The sequence below is a fragment of the Leucopleurus acutus genome, assembly GCF_964270905.1.
Source record: "Leucopleurus acutus genome assembly, chromosome: 9".
Lineage (NCBI taxonomy): Eukaryota > Metazoa > Chordata > Mammalia > Artiodactyla > Delphinidae > Leucopleurus > Leucopleurus acutus.
Genome location: NC_139144.1, coordinates 43,428,130 through 43,444,638, shown reverse-complemented (window position 1 = coordinate 43,444,638; position 16,509 = coordinate 43,428,130).

The following is a 16,509-nucleotide window of genomic DNA, read 5'->3' as shown; positions in this document are numbered from 1 at the left end:
CAATCTCCACCGTTTTTCCCCTAATATGCGGAATAATGACATATTCAGCCACTTTCCTGGCACATATTTTATCCAACAAATATTTACTTACTATCTGCTAAGTGCTAAGGCACTGGAAATTGGGAGAGGATGTGTAATAACATTTGAGAGTTGATGTTGATAGTTTAAAACATGTGTAAGACTTCATAAAGTGGTAATAAAACTATTATGTTCCAACTAGAGAGCTTCCATTGTCAAGGTGAGAGAGAGAAATATTAAAATCTCTCCTTTGATTGATTACCTGATATATTCTTTAATCCTGATGCTAGTCATTCATTTCTTCAAAATAGTTAGCACTTTTAAATCTCATTGATCTGTTTTATATATACTAACATCTTAAGAATGATACATCTGAGAAAAATAAGCAAGTGGTCCAGAGAAGAATAATGCCAGTAACACGGTGGTGGTGATGGCAGGGGGCAGGGGGCACACATTATTAATTTCAAGTAAAATTCATCCACCCCACATGGTTCACCCCATATTTCTCTTCAGGTATGTACTAATTTCTTGGATCTCTGCATACTGTGTTGAATAGATATATATGTTAATATATGCAATATCCTTTCAATCACTAACATATTCATGTTTATTTCATATTCATTCAACAAGTTATACTGAGTGTATATACTATGTACTACGAACATGCAGTGGTGAGCAAAATAGGCACAGTCTAGTGGGAAAGTCTGAGGTTTAAAGAGGAAATTATATCACATTTTAAAAAGTCATTCATGCTGAGAGTATATAGGAAGGTAGGTTTGGAATTTGAGGGAAGGTGGGATAGGAGTGGCTCAAAGCAGGCGTTCTAAAAGAAGTGACATTTAGGCTAGAACTGAAGTAGAAGTAGAAGTTAGCCAGGCAAATCGGAGATATGAAAAATTGTTCCAGATGAAAAGAGCAGTAGGGACAATGACAAAAGGGCCTGATAGAGAATGCTGTAATATTTCAGGAATTCATAAAAATTCCTGTGGTAAGTACTGTTATTTAGTCAGTATGTCATTTTTATTTACTTTTTTCTTCTTAACAGAACTCTGATTTTGTTCAAAAGAGCAAAACACCCAGGTTAAAAGAAATATTAAAAAAAAAACATATACGCTACCAAACGTAAAATAGATAGCTAGTGGGAAGCAGCCACATAGCACAGGGAGATCAGCTCGGTGCTTTGTGACCACCTAGAGGGGTGGGATAGGGAGAGTGGGAGGGAGGGAGACACAAGAGGGAGGAGATATGGGGATATATGTATATGTATAGCTGATTCACTTTGTTATAGAGCAGAAACTAACACACCATTTTAAAGCAATTATACTCCAATAAAGATGTAAAAAAAAAAAGAAACAGAAAACTACATTTTTTTTTTGTTTAACTTAGGGTTAAGGGCTATTCAATTTGACAGAGTTCTGGTCAATACATAAGTAGATGTTGAGGTGATTTATGAGTAGGTTTTGCTTTCATGATGTAGGTGCTATCTCTTCATCCTTGTTGCTTCATCCCTCATCTCCTATTTGGAATGGGGATGTACTGCTGGAGGTGAAGCAGCCATCCTGTTACCGTGAGGTACCCATGAGGAGGGAAGCCAGGAGCTGTGGGTGGTGGCATAGAAGGATATAATAAGGAGCCTGGGAGGTTGATGATATCATGGAGCTACAGTTCTAGCCCTGAACCGTCTACTCCTGGATTTCCTGATATGGTAAATAATAATTATAATGTCACCCCCCTCCCCAATTCAGTTATTCAGGTCACTGTTTACATGTGGCTGGATGTAATCGCTAACAGAAACAGTGCTACAGTGGCTGGTGCATGGCGAGTGACTCAAGGCTGACAAAGCAAGTAGGAGCACGGTCAACAAAAGACCTTAAAACATGTTAGAGTTTAGACTTTATCCTTGGAGCCTGTGGGGTAGCAGTAAAAGATGTTAGATAAGGAAGCCAGCAGCTAAATTTGCATAACAGAAAGGCCCCTTGGCAGCAGTGTAGAGAATGTACAGGAGGGGGCAGGAAAGGAGGCAGGGAAAGCGCTGAAACTGGGCAGCCATCCAGATGTGAGACAGTCGCGGCATAAACTGGAGTAACCACTTCAGGGATGGAGAGAAGTGAACAGTTTTGAGAGATACCGAAGTGGTAAAGCGGTAGGAAGAGCTTCATGAATGGCTGGATATAAAGAAACTCGATGAGTGAAAGGCGATGTCAGTTTTGTGCCTCAGTCAGCTGGCAGGACGGTGTGTCATTCCGTGAGGAAGAGAGATGGACGTGGGAACAGGTGGGCTTTGAGGGAGGAACCAGCAGCTCGATTTTGAGCATTCTGACTTTGTGATGCCTGTGGGATTTCCAGGAGGTTCTGAGAGTTAAGGTGTCAGAAACACAGGTCTGGAACTGAGTGTATCTCTCCACGGAGAAGATGTAGATTTCAGAGTCGTTGTCATTTAGATGTTATTTGGAATCGTAAGAGGAAATGCAGAAGCCCATGGAGGTGTGTCAAGGACAGGGGCTGGGGAATAATGACATTTAAGAGGTAGGTGGTAGGGAAAATAAAGCTTTCCAAGGAGCCTGAGCAGAAGAGACCAAAGAAGGAGGGGAGGAAGGAGAGACTCTGGTTTCAGAGAAATTCAGGGAAAAGTGGTGTCAACAGTCTCAAAGCTGCTGAGTGATCAAGGAAGATAAAACCCAAGAACTAATTGTTAAATTCAGCTCTAACAGTCTTTGCTTACTTCTGGGAGCAGTACAGAGGGGTCTTGGGAGCTGAAGAGGGACTGCAAGGTGAGATGATAGAGCTAGTCCAGGAAACTTCTGAAAGAAGTTTGGCTGTAAGGGCAATGAAAAGCTTGGTACCAACGGGAAGACAGACTTCTGGTTGAAGAAAGATGTTTTTGAGGATGTGAGAGCCTTGAGCATGTTTACGTGCCGAGGGGGAATAGCCAGTATAGAGTTTGTGAACACATGAGATAGTGAAATAAGTGATCGTGGGGACCCATGAAAAAGCAGGAGAAGATGGAATCCAGAGCACAGGCAAGATTAGCCTTGGGTAGGAGGGTCTCCAGTTCCAACACTAGAGAAAAAGAGAATGGTGGCCAGAGTATGAGGTACAGTGATCTGCCCTGGGCAGGATGAGATGGACATTCAAGGCAAATAGATAAAGTTTAAAATAACCACCGTAGAGAGAGGGGTGTTTTGAGAAAAGAAACACTTAAACAGGAGGGGAGTGATGTTGAAAGCCCATTTGTTTTATAACTACGAAATTTGTGAAAGTGCTACATTTTATGGGTTGAGTAATTACATATTCCCAGAAGCATGCCAGGCATATGAGGAAGGCAGAGTCATATTGACTCTTTTGCCATATTTTCAGCTTCCCTTATTTCTCTCTTTTTATAATTACATACCAAAAAAATGTTCTTATAAAATTTCATGTACTGGCATTGAAATTTTACGATGCTGAAAATAATACATAAGTAAACATGTATACAAAAGAATTCTGCATTAGGGGAAAGCACAGTTGGGAAGGAATAACTAATTAGAATCCATGTTTTCCATCCTCTCCACCTATCGTAGAAATTACGTTTTCAGTGCAGAGGAAGGCATGGTCCACAAATCAGCTAAGTAATCTGAAAAGCAATGTTTTTTCATATCCCGTTGAATATTTTAGGCTGTTTAGGGCATTCGGCGCTTTTAGCTGATGTTCCCCTCCCACCTTTTGAGAGCCCATCTCCTACAAAGAAGCTGGAGGCCGGTACTCCCATCGTTCGTTGCAGTTAGCTGGGGGCAGGCACAGGACCTAAACAACCATATCAGACTTGAAGTGGGAGCTGGTGGCATCAGTGCTGTGGTATCCACTTGAGTGAGAGCATTGGTGGGTGCCTGTGAGAGCATTACAGAGGTGCCTGTGGCCAAGGTTCTAGCAGTGTTGTCCAGGGCTCGCCCTCAGCAGTGTGGGCAGTGTGGGCAGTGTGGTCTGCGGTAGCCTCACCCGGCAACTGCTGCAGTGGTATCTTTGCTGGTGCTGTTAGCAAATGGTGGGAGGCAAGTATGGTTCTTGGCTGTGCAGCCTCTAAGCCAGGCTCTCAGGCCCTCCTGCAGATTCAGAGAGCTACCTAACATCTTTATACATTGCCTTTCTGCTTAACTAATTAAAAATGATTTCATTTGTTGGTAGCTAAGAACGCTGACTGCTGTACACAGACTAAGGTGTTGGAGTTCAGGGTTTCTTGAAAAACAAAAAATGATCTTCCCATGTTGTCACCTCTAATTCCGGCCTCAGTGAAGGCTGAAATTCCAGAAGATTAGTGGGTGATGCAGAAAGTTCCATGATCTCAGAAGAGTCCCCAAAGTTGCTTTAGTGGATAATTTTGGATATCTCAAAAATCTAAGAAAGAGCCAACAGTTTGTGGCTTCCATGTGTGAAGTGATTTGTTGTCAGAGCTCCTCAGGATGGAAAAAGAGAAGTCTGGCTTCCTGATCTTTTTTAAGTCACTTTAAGTTATAGGCAAAGAAGATGCAGAGGGGAAAACAAAGCAAACTTAAATTTCAGTGTCATATGTATTTGATTAAATATTTTATAGTGTGTTTAGGACTAAAATCATGAAGTACTATGTGGGGAGATATAAGAATGGTTAAAGAGCATATTGTATCTCTTTTGCATTTTTTTTTTTATAAATACGTATCATCACGCATTTTTAATTCCCTAGGGCCTAGTACAGTGCTGGCAAGAAGGCAGTCTTTAAATATTGTACATATGTACCGATATTCTCTGTCTTTGCATAAATTCATGTTTAATTTCCAAGACATAAATATCAGTCTGCAAAAGGAATCCATATACGTAACATTGTTTGTGTTTATGCCAAAGTTTTCCCCGTCACATGAGTGTTCGGCTTGGTAAGGAGTCCACATGTTCAGCCTGGATTAGAATGTATGCAAACAAAGCTGCCCAAAAAATGCGATTTGTGTCTCCATCCACTGGCACGATGGATTGCCAAATACCTTTGCTAAATCTTTGTTTTGTCCTCTTCTTTGAAGTTGTAGCAGGGCTATTTTTATACTTTATGTGGAATGGATTATCTGTGAGATGAAAACACATAGTGGACACAATCCTGAACTGAACCCCTCAAAGGCATTCTGTTGTTTTGTGAATTCTTACATATGTAACTGGAGATAGCTAGTACACGCTAATTATTTGCTTGTCAGCCAGTTACTCTTCAGATGACCAGATAGTTTGATATAAAACTCAAGGAGATCTATTAAAGCCTGATGGTATTTTCCTTTCTTAGTAAAACAACTATAATGAATTCAGTCAAAATGTTAGGTCTTCTGAACATGAATAATAGCCTACACGCATATCCTGAAGAACTGGAATAGTGTAAATAATTGGTTTTTTTACTCTTATAAATGTGCTAGATTTAAATACCCTTGTATATGGGCAAGTGTACAAGTCTTTTCTGAAGAAACATGATTTATTTGCACTGATTAGTTTTTAAGAGATTGCTATTGTCTCCCCTTTTTTTCCACAGTTGTACAACCATCATCAAAATCAATTTTAGGACACTTTCATTACCCTAAAAAGAAATCCTATGCCCATTAGTAGTCAGTTACCATTTTCCCCCAACCTTCCCCCTTCCTAGCTCTAGGCAGCCACCAATACACTTCATGTTCCTATAGGTTTGCCTACACTGGACATTTCATATGTACGGAATCATACATCATTTGGTCCTTTGTGACTCACTTCTTTCACTTGGCATCATGTTTTCAAGGTTCATCCATGTTACATCAATAGCATACATCAGTATTCATTTATTCTTACTGCCTAATAATATTCCTTTGTATGGATACACCACATTTTGTTTATCCATTCATCAGTTGATGGACATTTGGCTTGTTTCCGCTTTTTAACTATCATGGGTAATGCTGCTGTGAACATTAATATACGAGCTTTTGTGTGAACATATGTTTCCATTCCTCTTGGGTTGATACCTAGGAATAGAATTGCTGGCTTACGTAATAATTCTGTGTTTAACCTTTTGAGGAACTGCCAGACAGTTTGCCAAAAGCAGCTGCACCATTTTGTATTCCCATCAGCACTTGTATATCATTTTTTAATATCAAGATACGTTTATATTCTGGGAATTTATTAAAACTTTTAACTTTTATATTCAATAATATAATACTCCTTAATATTTGAGTAAATTTTAAACAAATGGAATTTTTAAATTGTTCAGAAATTATTTCAGATTCAAAATATTAAAAGGAAATTGATTTTTATTTTTTTATTTATTTTATTTATTTATTTTTGCGGTACGCGGGCCTCTCACTGCTGTGGCCTCTCCCGTTGCGGAGCACAGGCTCCGGACGCCCAGGCTCAGCGGCCATGGCTCACGGGCCCAGCCGCTCTGTGGCATGTGGGATCCTCCCGGACCGGGCCACAAACCCGTGTCCCCTACATTGGCAGGGGGACTCTCAACCACTGCACCACCAGGGAAACCCAGGAAATTGAGTTTTAGAAGCCAGATTTTAATATCCATTCCTTCAAAGAAGAGAAAATATATTTTTTGCTTTATTACATATAATTATATTTTGTAAGTTTACAAGATGTATATGAACTTCACAAGATCCAATTACAGTCTACCTTTCATTCCTGCTTTACAAGCTAATCCAATGCCCACCTCTAACCTCCAACTAAATAAATGGAAAGTTCAAGTAGAAAATATTAACCATGTCCATTATTGATAATTTCCTTTTTTGAATAGAATATACACAATTCTTAATATTTTCCAGATATGTTTACCATTTACATATATATGGATAAACAACACTAAGAAATAATTTTAGTTTTACTCTCAGATAAATTGGTCTCTTGATACTGATAGTTTAGCATCAGTTGTTAAGGTCAGATTTTAACACACACACACACACACACACACACACAAACACACACACATATCTATAGTCATCCCAAGGTATTTCACTGAATGAAGTGCCCAAAAAACACCCCAAGGAGGAAATGAGGTACAAAGACTCTAAGGCACACTTAATTTGCTCATTTTTTTCATTCTACAAATATTTTCTAAATGCCTGTCAGTTGCCAGGTATGGGACTAGTTGTAGAATTTATGAGAACTAAGGTTGCATTTGAGTCTTCCTTTGATCCTGTTCCGTCTACAGAGGGTGCCTTTCCCACTTCTATCTCAGATCTTCCCTGTAAGCTTGTTGTACTTTCATAGCACAGCCTTCGGGGCCTGGGGTGACCTAGATTCCCTTCTAGTGAAAGGAAGACCCTCACTCATATCAGTACTTAACAGTACTGATGAAATGTAGCTGGATAGTAGCACATTCCCCCTCAGCCTTCTTCCAAGCCCTCTTTTGGTTCTGTACACAGAGATCACAATATTCATACATACTGACCTGGATTGTGTAACAGAGACTCAGTCTCCCCTGACAGAGCAAACACACCTTTTCTTCTGACCCCCATCTCTTCTGGTAACATCTCTTCCTGACAACTGAAGAATTATATCAAGTAATATAATTTTTAAAATTGCTACGCATGTAAAAACACAGGCTTGCCTCCAAACTTCCGTCCTCCCCTGTTGTCTAATAATCACACCTACCCTGCATGTGTGCCAGAAACGGTGGGAATTTATCCTGCACTGACTTCTGTCCTTAACTTCGATGATTTCCAGCTATTTCTCATTCCAGAAGTTTTTAAAGACCTTACCCCCTAGGTAATCTGATTCAGTAGGTCTGGGTGGGAAAACTATAAAATCTTTTGACTGTAATTAAAGTTGTATTTCTAAGAGGCTGTGCATTATCATGAAGTGTGCTAATAAAAGAAATACTTCAATGAAAAATAAGAAAGTTGGAAGCTAAAAAGCTTTAGTCATATAGAAAAGTACGTTTTCTTGCACCTTTTTTTAATGACAATAAGAGTATGGCTATAAAATAGATACAAAATCAAGCAAATCCAGATTTGACTGCATATAGACTTGCTTGGTATTGCACCCACCCACCCTGCCAGAACTCCTTTTAGCCCTGGCATTCTTATATACAACTAAGCACTTAAAAAAAATGTTGACATAGGAAACACAAAGCTACACAGAGCAGCTGTTGCCCAAGAAAACAGGCTTTATTTTAATGCCTGCTGCTGGTTTGCAATCATTATTTTCCTGCTACTTTCTGCTTCATGATAGCGTTATAATCAACAGTAGCTTGCAGCTTTGTGAGTAAATCAAAACGTGTAGCCTGCTTAAACAATCATGATATATCTAACTGTAATCTAAAAATTCCAACTAACAGAAATCTCTGCAATAAACAGACAGACATACCTCAGCAGGTGATTTTGATAACTTTTGAAAACCACTGGGCTGGGCTGCTCTATATGTGTACACCTATGTCGCCACCTCTTCAAACCTGCGTACTTATTTCAGGCTCATTTTCTTCTCTACCACACCACTTTCACCTTTTGTGCTTCCTAATTTTTTTGTGCCCCCTAATTTTTTTGTGTGTGCTTTCTACTTTCTGTTAATTGTTCCAACATTTTTCTAGTTATCCTAGCTAAATACATAAGAGCCATATGACACCTACTTTATCTCATTTATCTAATCCATTTCTAGGACCTGTCAATTTTCTCTCCAGATTACTTAACTCCTGTTTCCCCCTCAATCCATTTTTTCTGTCATTGAGCTCTAATCAGGAGTCTTACCAAGGCTCCCAACTAGTGTTCCTCTCTGTATTCTTACCCATTTTTTGACCAGAGTAATCTTCCTAAAGCACAGATCTGAGCTTGGCAGTCTTTAAATGAAAAACATCTTTGATGACTATTTATTCTGTGACTGATATGACCTGCTTGGGGAACAAGTAAAGTCACAAATCTTATTTTTCAAAATACAGCCACCTCAGGATCAAATATTAGGTTAGCAGGAATACCCACACCTTTCCCTTGGGTCCTGTCCTCTTTCCCTGAATGACCCCATAACCATGAGAACTTAAAGAGCCAATCCTACCTCTAAATACTTTGTAATGATAGAGTCCAGGATAATATGGCCAATTTTCTAGTGCCTCTGATTTTCAGTCACTGCCATTTTGGTCTTCAGGCTTGCTGTTCCAAACAGGACCTACTATGCTAATGTGATTATCGACCAAGATCTCCACAGAGGTTGCAATAGTTACTACATGAAAGAATGCACCTGCATCTGGAGTAAGTCCAGCATGTTACAAAGAAAGGATGTGGGGTGCTTTTGGATTCACCTACAGTGTGTACCAGAACAAGGCTTTCCTTCTATCTACATCTTAGTATTGAATCTGGGTCACAGTGCAGACCCATCCCCCCACTTTTCTTACAGAAGTTCCCACTTCTGGCGCATTCCTGCCCTAGATCTTGGTTGAGCCCATCTCAATCTAAATGGAAAGATGCAATAAGTTACATGTACTTTATTTCTTTTCCATCCAGGATGTTCCTTGGCTCTAGACAAAGTTTCGTCTTTCCCCAAATGACAGTTCCATCTGGAGTGGCAGTACTATTTACTATGTATAAAAAAGGGTCCTATTCTGTCTTGTTCCCCAGTCAGTCTTTACCTAATTGCCTTACATTTATTTAATGAAAAGGGGCATTTAAAGTGCTTCTTTCCAACCAAAGATGTACCTCAAAGAGATTTACACTCACCCCCAGTCAGAAAGGCATCCTGCAAGTTTTAAATGGCAGCTGTGTCTGGATTAAAAAAATAATCAACCTAATAAGGTAGCTTGCTATGGTAAATTCTGTACCAGCAATGTGCTAGATATTGGGGTCACAGAGTCTAGCAGGAGAATAACACGTGAAAACAAAGAATTTCAAAGTCATCAGTACTTAAGTAGTGGTAGGTACATGAACTAGAAATGGCACAAGGGAAAAGAGTGACTTATTCTATTTGGGAAAGTTAGAGAAGCCTCACCAAGGTTCAGGTTTTGGAACTTTCTACTAAGCAATAAACAGATCTCCAAGGGGACGAGAGTCGGTGCAGGGGTGGAAATGGGACATACGGGCATCATATAAAAAGTGCAGAGTCATGAAATAGCATGACACTGTGAAATAAGATTCATATTTTATGGCAAGACAAGAAAAATTTAAACATAAAAACTCTCTGCCCTGTGGCCCCCTCCCTTCCTTCTGCTGTGCCTTGTGTATCTGCATTATGCATCAACCCAACCTACCCGTCGGCAGAAATACCTGCTCAACCATAAAGAGCAACATTCTCCTGGCGCCAACCAGACAACTCCTTAAAAGATAACATTCCTTTTTAATCTTACAAGGGGCCATGATGACCCATGACCCACTACTTGCTAGATTGTATAAACTGTCAATAATATGTCATTCAATGTACAGCCAGCCGTCTGTCTCAAAAACTTTGTGCTTTGACCTCAAACAGGTGGAACAGTTCTCAAAGCTTTCTGAGAGGCTGTTCCTGGGGTATAACCCTTAATTTGGCTCAAATAAAATTTTCCATTTCTTTCTTAGGTCAACTAATTAATTTTTTCATCGACAATATGCTACAGAATACTTGGAGAAGTAGTGCCATGTAGATGGAGCACAGGAACAAGGGTGGGGGAGTGGCAATGAGAGAAGTGTGGCAGGTGAGGTTAGAAAGCAAGCCAAAAACACTAATCAAAGGTCTACAAATTGGAGTATTCTGACTTCAGGGATACATGGGAGTGTTTTAGGGGCATGCAAATCTATAGTGCAAACGTGGTGCGTTTTGCTGAAGTATTAATTTCACTTTCTCATGAGAGGAGGGGGATTTATAGGGATTCTTTTTTCTTTACACCAAAATTTAATCTGTTTATTCCTTTAATAATAACTAGACTTGTTTTATTAACGCTTAATTGAATAATTTTCTTTCTGCCTCTACTGAAGCTACTCTCTGGGAGGTCAGCAGTGACTTCTTACATGGTAAGGAAGTTTTGGCTAGTAACCACTGCTTCCAAAAGTTAGTTCAGCCCCAACCCACTATTATTCTTTTGCAGCATCTTAAACTTTTTTAAATTCTTTTTTTTTAAAAAGTGTTAAATGCATACATTAAAAACGCATAAAAGTACACAAAATCATAAGTGTGCAGCTTAATAACCTATAAGAGATTAAACATATCTATGTAACCAATACTCTGGTCAAGAAATAGAATACTGTCACCTACTTTTAAGGAGTCTTTGCTCTGGGCCAGACACTCTACTAAGTACAGAACGTAGATTTTGGAGTTAACTGGGATGGGAGGTAACATTCAGGACTCATCAATGGCTGAAGTCCAAGTTCCTTACTAAGATATACAAGACACTCCAATATAAGGGTCGATTTTCTTTCTGAATTTGCCTCATGTCACACAACCCTATGTTTTTACTAGTTCATAACTTACTTGCTGTTTCCTTGGAACACATCCCGATTCTCTCCTTCTGTGCCTTTGCTTAGGCTGTTTCCTTTTTCTTCCTGGAACGAGCTCCCTCTCTGGGCTCCTGTTCGCCTGCCTTCCGCCAGCACACTCAAAGCTTTCTTTCTGTGTCCAGCTTCAACATCACCTTTTCCATGATGTGTGCCTGCTCTTCCTGATTGAAAATAAACCCATGTGATCAGACATTTCCACAGCATTACATGTACCCCTGCCCTTATATCTTCCTATGCTGGAGTATTGTTATCTTAACTTTACTAGGCTAAGTTTGTTGAAGACAGGTTGATTTAGGAGTCATTTTATATTCACTTACTATTAAAATACCCTCTTAAAAAATAACCATGGTGGGCTTCCCTGGTGGCGCAGTGGTTAAGAATCCGCCTGTCAATTCAGGGGACACGGGTTGGAGCCCTGGTCCGGGAAGATCTCACATGCCGTGGAGCAACTAAGTCCGAGCGCCACAACTACTGAGCCTGCACTCTAGAGCCCGCGAGTCACAACTACTGAAGCCTGTGAGCCTAGAGCCTGTGCTCCGCATCAAGAGAAGCCACTGCAATGAGAAGCCTGCACGCTGCAACAAAGAGTACCCCCCGCTCGCCGCAACTAGAGAAAGCCCTCGCGCAGCAACAAAGACCCAACTCAGCCAAAAATAAATAAATAAATGAATAAATAAATTTATTAAAAAAAATAACCATGGTATTTTGTACACATCATTTAATCAACCATCACTTATATTTTTAAAGGATCACTTTCTATGCCCAGAAACTTGAACATTGTTTTACTTAAAGTAAAATAACTGATGTCATACATGTGATAGCATTGAAGTATTCAATAATCATCTCAGATGTGATCAAAGATTTCCTTAATGTGAACTAAAACATAAAATAAAATAAGGATTAGAAATTTAAAATCAAATAAGGTGTATAGGACTCTTTGTATTACTTGTTAGACTTTAATTAGGACTTCTGCATCAAAATAGAAAGTTCGTTTAAGTTCTGTAATGTTTTCCATAGGCAACCAAAATATATTATTTATAGCGATAGAGTGAGCAACATGTTGATATTCAAACACGTGGCATACTTTGTCATCTTTCTCTTAAATAACCTTTTCTTATCATTCATCAAGAACAAAGTTTCCAGTAAAGCATGCTTTTTTTTTTATCAGTACATGAGAACTCATTGAATGGAAGCAAAGATTCTACCTGGCTTCTCATTTTAAAATAAACCAGAGTCCAAGCTCCCCTTAAATGTTAAATGTAAAGGTGGTTTATTATATTGTTTACCATCATAAATTAGTTACTCCTTCTTCAGGATTAGTAAACTGAATTATTTATCCTTTGTCTTTCTTCCAGATCATCACCTGCCACACCTGGTCAACTCCTGCAACACCATTACACACACACACACACACACACACACACACACTCACACTCACACACGCACACACTCATTAGGGCAAAAAGCAAGTTGTAGTTTTCTAAGTATCTATTCCGGTACTAGCTTGCTGCTCTATCAAACGTTTGTGGAATATGTTTTTAAGTACGTGCATAAACAAACAAATAAAATAGGTTTAAGAGAAATGTGACAAAACTTTTTCTTCCCATTATTTTCACTAGTTTATAGACTATAGTCTTTCTAAATTGTCCTAATATAATTATTTAGTAGGTAACTTTTTGTAATGAGAACTAGTCTATTGTTTGTTTTATATTTATCCATAAAGCTCATTTAAAGATACTTTGTTAGAAATTCTTTAATAATGTGAGAGTATTTGAGGCAATATTTTACTATGTACCATCTCATTGGATATTAAAATGTTTTACCTTAATTAAAACATCTCAAAATGTTATGATATCAATTCTATTTTGAGTAAAAACGAAATTTTCCACACTAAGTTTACAGATGTTCATTTTAGATTAGAGAATTTGAAATTAGTTATCCAATCCCTTCATTCTGTGTTCGACAAAAAAAGGGAGCATTTGCAATTATATATGATAGTTCTAACCAGTCATTTCAAGAGTGATTGTTACATATTTTATACCAGGCTCATACGAACCCTTGATGTTAAAAGTACCAGGATGGGGCTTCCCTGGTGGCGCAGTGGTTGACAGTCCGCCTGCCGATGCAGGGGACGCGGGTTCGTGCCCCGGTCCGGGAGGATCCCACATGCCGCGGAGCCGCTGGGCCCGTGAGCCATGGCTGCTGAGCCTGCGCGTCCGGAGCCTGTGCTCCGCGGCGGGAGAGGCCACAACAGTGAGAGGCCCGCGTACCGCAAAAAAAAAAAAAAAAAAAAAAGTACCAGGATATATTTAATTGAAAAGGGGGAATTTGTGCTTCTCCCTGACTCATGACGATAATGGTTTTCATTTCTTATCCAAAGGGAACAGTGTGGTCATGTTAACCATGTACACTCTGATAACTGTGCCCCTACCCTGCACCCACAACAGGATGACCACCACTAATAAAACAAAGAAGCATGGGGCTTCCCTGGTGGCGCAGTGGTTGAGAGTCCGCCTGCTGATGCAGGGGACACGGGTTCGTGCCCCGGTCCGGGAAGATCCCACATGCCGCGGAGAGGCTGGGCCTGTGAGCCATGGCCGCTGAGCCTGCGCGTCCGGAGCCTGTGCTCCTCAACGGGAGAGGCCACAACAGTGAGAGGCCCGCGTACCGCAAAAAAAAAAAAACACACAGAAAAAAAGAAGCAAATATTGGGTGAAAACAAACAAAAAACATGGAAATGCTTAAAAAAGAAAACCCTGGCTGAAACTTGAACTAAAATATTCAAAATATGAATGATTTGAAGATAGAGGAAAATACTTACTCTCAAATTATAATCAGTTTCTGCCTCAAAAGGTGTAAAGATCTGAACACTCCTTGGGGTCCTTCTGCTCTTGGGAATGAGAAAACCGCCTGAATAGGTTCATTAGTTATAAAAACACAGCAAGTACCTGATGATTAGTCTTAAAAATACTGAGATGACTGTTAATGCAGATATTTTATACTGAGAAGCTAAGCATTCTATCTTATTAACAATGGTACATTCAAAGTTGTTTATCTAGGATCTGTTGGCTATTTAAGAATAAATAGGTACAAGTCATTTGTTCTGTTTTTCTCTGTATGGAATTGTGCCTTGAAATTATTATTTGTTTTTGTGGAGATCTGTGGGTTTCTGTTTGGGCAGTTCTTAGGATATTAAATATTCATTTGATAAATTCACTGAGTTCCTACTATGTGCCAGACACTGCAGTAGACACTGAGGATACAGTGGTATGTAAGACTGACATTATCCTTGCCTCCTAGAACTTACAGTGGAAAAGAAGAAGGACAGTTAATGAGGGCACACGGTAAACAAATACAAATTTTGCCACATAGAGACAAGTGCTAGGCAGAAGAGATAAAGCAGAATAAGGAAAAAAGAGAGTGATGGTGGAGAAGGGTGGGCAGGGTAGATACTTCAGATAAAGTATTTAGGGGAGGCCTTTCTTGGGAGATGATATTTGAGCCTGGGGGGAAAGCTTTCTCCCAGAAGTAGAGAAACTATATGAGAAGACCAGGGAAACAATAGACATGAAATAGAGGGACAGCAGTGGGGTGATGAGCAGCGTGGTGGATATACGTGTCTGCAGGGCTTGCTGGTGGATTAGATGTAATGAGGATGACTCCTGGGTTCTTGCTCTCATCAAGTAGGTAAACTGGGTTGCCACTGGGTACGATGAGAAATGTTGAGTCTGCGGAGCAGGTTTAGTGGTTGTTTGACGTGCTTATATTCATCTCAGTTGTGGAGTTCAGGGAAGAGGTCCAGGTCGGAGACAAATTTGAGAGCATAGAGGCTGTTTAAAGCCTTGGTACTGGATCAAATTACCTAAGAAGAAAGACTGAAGGACTGAGCCTTGGAGCACTCCAACGAGAGGGCATGAAACCTGTGTCAGAGAGGTTTAAGATGTTCAGGACACATGGCAGAAATCTAAAAAGGACTGAACAGAACTAGACTGTTGAAATCAAATATAACACAGAGTGTTACTTAAAACTGAGAAGAATCGGGACTCATATATTCTCATGTGATGGCCTTATTGGGGTCTTGTTGGACTGGACATTCTTACTGTCATTCATCCCAGAAGAGGCAGGTTCAAGGTCAGGAAGTAGAGCCATAGAAAGTAGGCCTTGTATGTGGCATGGCATGACATCTTTCTACCCCTGAGCCTCTTTGCAGTTGGGCCTGAAATAAGTGTCCAGAGGCCCATGGAGGTCCTCTTGGAGGAAGGGGCAGTCTGTCCTGGTGGAGTTAGACCTTGAAGCTGACCATAAAATGTTAATGAGGAGGGTTTTGGACCTGTGGCCAGGTGAATTCTTATCTAGGCATTCATTCCAAGTGAATTTTGGGTCGTACTTCCCTTCTGACATCTTTTTTTTTTTAAAAAAGTCTTATCAAAATTATACCCTGGGTTTATGCTACAGTGGATCAAAGTGAATTAACCTAAATGTGGACTCCCTTGAATGTAATTGAAAGGAGAACAGACTCTGGTGCCAGACATAGGAAACAAATCCCAGTGCCTCTGCCTATTAACTGAAAAATCAGTTAGGAGGTGAATTAACCCGTTTAGGAGACACATCATGAGAACCAGATGTAAGCAGTGGAAGTGGGAATGTAAAGAAAGAAATGGATTAAAGAGACATTGGTGGCTAATCATAAGTGAGGCATAGGAGAATTTTTACAACAGGTCTGAGATTTTTACTTGGGGTTCTTTTTTTTTTTTTCTGGAGGAGATAAAGCTTCTATTTATTTATTTACTTATTTAAATTTATTTATTTTTTATACAGCAGGTTCTTATTAGTTATATATTTTATACATATTAGTGTATATATGTCAATCCCAATCTCCCAATTCACTACTTGGGGTTATTAAATAAATTACCATAAACCAAAAATAAAGGACTAAAAGAGGTGGGCCATGTTTCAATAGGAATGATAATGAAGTGTTAATTAAGTTTTGAACATGCTGGGTATTTGGCAGAGTTCAAGAGGCAATTGAAAATTGAGTCTAGCTCAAAAAAAATTTCTGACTATACGATTATGAAGCATGAATAAATTACCA